The following is a 6,000-nucleotide window of genomic DNA, read 5'->3' as shown; positions in this document are numbered from 1 at the left end:
AGAGACACTGCTAACATGAACTTGGTCTCTTAGTCTGCATATTTAAAAACTTCTGTAGCTGTTGATTTATTTGTCAGTAATAGACAGTTGAATTCATTTGTTTTACATTCAGATAATTGGACAACCATGTGATAGTTATCTTGTTGAAATAAGGTGCAGGCACTGCAGACCTGCTGAACGTCTGAGGCTGTTGTTAGGAACATAAGGAACCTCCCATTATAATATCTGATCTGGATGAAAGGGAAGACCAACATTGGTTAGAATGGGTTAATACAGGTGTAAGTGTGAGCTGTAACATGAAGATATCAGAAGGTTTTTGTACTGAGGAGCAGTGATATGTAGCACTGTGTGAACTAGCAGCACAGAAGTACACTGCACTGCTGTTCAGCTGGAGTTCTTCAATTATTAATGTGCACGTTTGGTCTTTTAGTGCACCCCCTTCCATCTTTACATTCACTCCATCTTCAGGATATCCATCGTTTACATTCATGTATCCCAGGAGCTGCATCTGCCCGTTCTTCGATTGCTTGTACCAGTAGATCCGGGTATAGTCCTGAATACTGTGTGAACAGCGGATTTTGGCTGTTTCTCCGGTTTTGTTGTACACGTCAGCTGGAGTTTGGTGGACTTTGTCACTGAGAGAGGAACCTATTAAAAAGAAAAATATATCAAACAATATACAATCACAGTTAGTGAGTGCAAATAAATCCTCTAAGTCCTTTTTCTTGAATCTGGTTGAACATGCAAATTCAATGTAATTAGCTACAGCAACCTGACAACTGTAAATACACATGTTAAAATAACAATGAAGACTTTTTTATTACCTGAAACTAGTATAACATTAATAGTTATCCAGAGGAAGATTATCATGATGTTGTGTTTTATTAAGTTCAGTGTAGTTATTGGTTCTGTGTTTTCATCACACTGTAGGTTGGTATACTGTTTCTATCTTCTTTTCTGAGTAAACCCTCCTATCAGGAAAAACAAACTCAACCTTTTTTAAGGTAGGCGGTGTCATAGAGCTTCTTCCTCTCTTAAATTAAAACCATCATGTCAACTACCACGGCACACCAGTAAAGATATACCCCCACCTTATGAAAGGAAGCAAAACAATAAAAAACCTCTTATAATCTGAACAAACAAATTTGTAAAATGTTGCACCTAACTAGTAAGTACTATAATAATACAATATTAGATGTTAGATTGTTGAAAATACAGCACTCTGAACTTTGAGAATTGATCTTAACTATGTACTTCAATGGATGACCTAATGCATATTTTTGTAATAGGTCATGTTTGTTTTTGTTTGCAGATACACTCACAATGATCGACTTTAACTTAACATTTAAAGGACAGAGGTATCAATAACAATCTGAGGTTGAATGCAGTGCAATAACATTAAGGAGGACACTGTATAACTTCATTCAAACCTTTTCCTTCTTTCTTTAGAAGTTATTGCCCTATTAAAAAACAACAACAAAAAACACCTTTAATGGTAGACTTCTGAATCAGAATCAGGTTTACTGCCAATGGATGAGCATTAATGTAATGTAATGTATAGATTCAGGGTGAGTGGTAGGTTTAACAGGCATTATTAGTGGGGGTCCTGGGTCTTGTTGACTTGGTTGTTGCCTTGTCTTACTCTGAGTATTTAAAATAATCTGTTCACTCATTTGGCAGTAATAGAAAGCTAAAGGAATAAGTTTTGAATTTAGATGATTGGACTGATCTGGCCTTTAATGCTTATTTACAGTACACAGATTTAAACCTCCTCCTCCTCCTCCTCCTCCCTCCTCCTCCTCCTTGGCACACACACACACACACACACACACACACACACACACACACACACACACACACACACACTTTTTGCTTTTATTATATCCCTTTTAATAAATGCTTGTGTTTATATATGCTGGCCTATTTAATTTCATATAAGAGTGGGTGATACCAACCTTTCCTATGTAGAACTCCAAAGCTCCCACTTTAGCTCTTAATAATGATTTTGGTTGTATTTATTAATTTAATTATAAATCTGACTTCTGAATTAATAGTTTGATGTATTTTTATGAGACTGATCAATCGATTATTGGTTATCGTTTCCCTTATTTGAGGGTGGTGCCCCGAGGATCTTTAATATTAATTAAAATCATTTTCTATTATCTTTTGATAATTATACATTTTGATAACCATTAATTGATTAACCTAATACAGTTAAACCACTGTAACACCCCACGACGTTGAGCCCGACACAGATGTCAAAACCTCAGATGACATTACCTGAAACCAGAATAGTGTTCAAATGAATGCTTAGGAATAAGATGATCATGTTGTCTTTTGTGTTTGGTAATAATTTTATCGTTGATAAAAAAATATTCTCAGTGTGTCGGCAGATGATTATGATTATTTCGATCCTCCTCTTTGAGTAAACCCTCCTATCAGCAAACCAACATGAAGGCATGAGGTGGGTGGTGCCATAACTGTATCCTCCTCCTCTTAACATTATAACCATCATGTCAACTACCACTGCTGCCTCTGTATAAAGGTCTGATTAAAGATATATCACCACCTCATAAAAGGAAAGCATACAGGTGCAAGAGGCTGTGAGCTGTAGTAGCGAGATGACAAAATGTGTTGTGGAGGTTTTTGTACTGAGGAGCAGTGATATGTAGCACTGTGTAATCTAGCAGCACAGAAGTACACTGCACTGCTGTTCAGCTGGAGTTCTTCAATTGTTAATGTGCAGTTTTGGTCTTTATTTGCACTCCCTGCTATCTTCACATTCACTCCCTTCTCTGGAGATCCACTGCCTCCCACCATGTATCCAAGCAACTGCAGCTGTCTGTTCTTTGATTTCTTGTACCAGAGGATTGTATTATAGTTTTGAATACTGTGTGAACACTCAATTTTAGCTGCTCCTTCAGGTTTGTTGAAAGTGTGGGCTGGATTCTGGTAGACTAGTTCATTTAGAGAGGAACCTGTGGAAAAGCCATCAAGAGAAACAACACAGTGATTGCAGTTGAGCACCAGACACCAGTTAAAGTTAGAGAGGAAGTGGAAATAAAATAATGTTTCTTTAGTTTAAAAGCCCAATGGTTTCTTTGAATCTCTGAAAGTACATGTGCTTATTTTTATTTCATTTTATATAATTCAGTTTACATGCCAGAGCCTGTAATATGAAACTTTCTATCATACTACAGGCAAACAATCATTTTTCAAAGATAAATACCAATTATCTAAAAGGTCTTTTCATTACCTGAAACCAGTATAACATTCAAGGTTATGCAGCAGACAATGATCATCATGTTGTGTTTTCAATGTCAGTCTTGTTTCTGGTGCTGTTTTCTTCACTATGCTGGTATACAGAGGATTCCCTCCTCCCTTTCTGATTAAGTCCTCCTATCAGAAAAACGTCATATCCTCCTTTTCTAAATATTAAAACCATCATGCCAGTTACCATTACACGCCGCTGGGGGTAAAATACACACTGCCACCTCAAGGAAGTAATAAATAGCAGTGTTAATAATAACAAATACATTTTATGTGATGTTACTGCTGTTTTAAAGACCAAACAAAACACAGTCTCTTCAGTCCATGAATTGTTGAATTGCTTTTAAAAATGTCAAAATGTTGAATTAGTAATATTCACCATATAAACTACACGTATATAGAATTGATTAAATTCAACAACAACATCGAATTCAACATCAACAGATCTGGAAAAACACTGCACCCTAATGGATAAAGTAAGAATCTACCTGTCTCATGGTGCACCAGCTGTCTATCAGTCATTCACAATGTGGTTCAAGTGGTAATTTCTGTAACTGGCTGCGTCAGAGAAGGTTTTTGTTAAAGACGGAGGGTTTGTGTAGCACTGTGCTCTACTGGCTGCACAGAAATACACTGCGCTGTTCTCGGATCGACTCTTTGGAATATGAAGATGTGCCAGACTTGATCCATGACCGCTCACATTATAAGAGTCTTTGAATTTATCTTCAACAACCGCAGAAGTGAATCGTACATAACCAATTAAAGCCATATCATTTTCCCCAGCAGACTGTTTGTACCACTGGATCATATTAAAATCAGTGTTTGAATGGTTGCAGTTCATCAGGATGTCTTCTCCAGCATCTTTAATCATGGCAGTGGGAGTCTGATGAACGCTGGTTTTTGAGAGTTCTGCAAGAGACATTTAAAACAAACAGCTTTAGTGACGAATAAACTTAAACTTAATTGAAAATATTTAGGTAGGAGTTAATGCATATTACCTGTTAAACAGAACGGCAGAGCTGCTAAATGTATAAGAAGTCTGATCATGATTGTAACGTAGATGAAAAGAAAACAATAATGACTGCAAACTGAAGAGAGCTGCCTGGATGTAGAGGACGAGGAGGAGGAGTCTGCTTTACGGACCGTCACATGTCTTCATCAGTGGATTTGTACAGTGTCTTGCTCTCCTGGTAAACACAGGAAAAGACTGTTTTAAGGTTGATATCAGTGTCAATTTCCTGCCACAGGCTGCAGTTCGATGCAGGTGTGCTCCTCTTCAGCGTGACTTTATGTGGCTGATTATCAGAGAGGGTTTTTGTAAAGGGGAGAGGGAAATTGAGTCACTGTGCTTACTCGCTGCACAGAAGTACGTGGCGCTGTCTTCTGGATCTCTGAGTTTCTGCACATGAAGTTGAGAGTTCGTGGAGCCATGTCCAGTTATATTGAAATGCTTTTGGAATTTATCCTCGATGGTTGGATTATCAAAATAAATATATCCAATGAGTTTAAGGTCAGAGTCCCCCATCGGCTGCTGGTACCACAATATTTGATCGTATGAACTGATTGAATGGTTGCAGCTGATTGCTGGTGAACCATTGGGACTTCCTAATATTGACGATGGAGCCTGATGGACTTTAGTGCTCAGTGAACAACCTGCATTTAAAGAGAAAACATTAAGAAAACAGAGATGTTTTCAAAAAATGTAACTTTTAGAATTTGAATTGAAACCTACAGGAGAGCCAGAGAAGCAGCAGAGTGATCCTGTTGAGCTTTTTGATCATGATGTCTTTATCTTCCTCTCTGTCTTTGCACTGACGGACTGAACAGACGTTCAGGGATCAGCTTAGATGGGAGGAGACAGATTTTCAATATGTTGTGAACGCTTATCAAGACCAAAAAGCCAAACATTAGCTATGTTTTGGGCTTTGTTTTCTTTGCAGAACAAGCTAATAATGACTCTGGGATTGATGATTGGTGATGTTTACTATTTTATTTTTACTATGTGTCAACTAAATGATTAATCTGAAAATATAATTACTGCAACTCCATACAAAACCAAACTGTAATTGAATTTATGGTATATTTTCTTATCAGAGGGTTTGACTTGCTCTTTTGAGAAAATATAATTATTGGGTGTTTTTGTGCAAAAGTATAAAACCTATAGCTCTGAACAGGGACACAGTGAAGATCAGATCATTTTAATCTGCTGATCAGACAAATTATAGTTACAGTGATGAGTTCAACAAAGCTGATAACAGCATCTCGTACTCCATCCTGTCACATGATGATGCTATCTGTGAAAAGGTGTGTTATTACTGTGAGACAGCACACACTGGTGATACATGTGAATTAACAGACAGGCTGTCTACATTGGTCTTTATTAACATTTGTTAGTAGTCAGGACACATCAGACACAGAGTCATAAAACTTTTTTGATAGGGTTTGGATTCAATTGGTTCCAGGTGCTAGTCACTATATTTGGCAGTAAACCCAGAGGTGATGGAGGTTTATAGATAAAATGTCTTTTTATTCTAGATTCAGACAGTTATCTGTCACAAAATAATGTGTAATAATTTCACACTGTTCTGTAATGCATGAAAAGTAGGAAAAGTTTTTTTTTTTACATTTAAGGGTCAGAGAAAGAAACCTAATACAGCATGTAAAAAGTAGTGATGTGACAATTTCTGTATTCGTTTTGTATGTCATTTCACATTCACATTCATGATCTTT

At 37.1% G+C, this 6,000-nt stretch overlaps 1 protein-coding gene across 1 annotated transcript in view; it reads right to left on the bottom strand.

Moving 5' to 3' along the window:
• Positions 1-6,000, bottom strand: part of LOC127360258 (T cell receptor beta chain MC.7.G5) — a gene marked incomplete in the record, with an annotated part of 299,553 nt that overhangs the window by 62,709 nt on the left and 230,844 nt on the right.

Source organism: Dicentrarchus labrax, unplaced genomic scaffold (genome assembly GCF_905237075.1).
Source record: "Dicentrarchus labrax unplaced genomic scaffold, dlabrax2021, whole genome shotgun sequence".
NCBI classification, from domain to species: Eukaryota; Metazoa; Chordata; class Actinopteri; family Moronidae; genus Dicentrarchus; species Dicentrarchus labrax.
The sequence above is the reverse complement of the archived record's forward strand: the minus strand, read 5'-3'. Positions and strand labels throughout refer to the sequence as shown.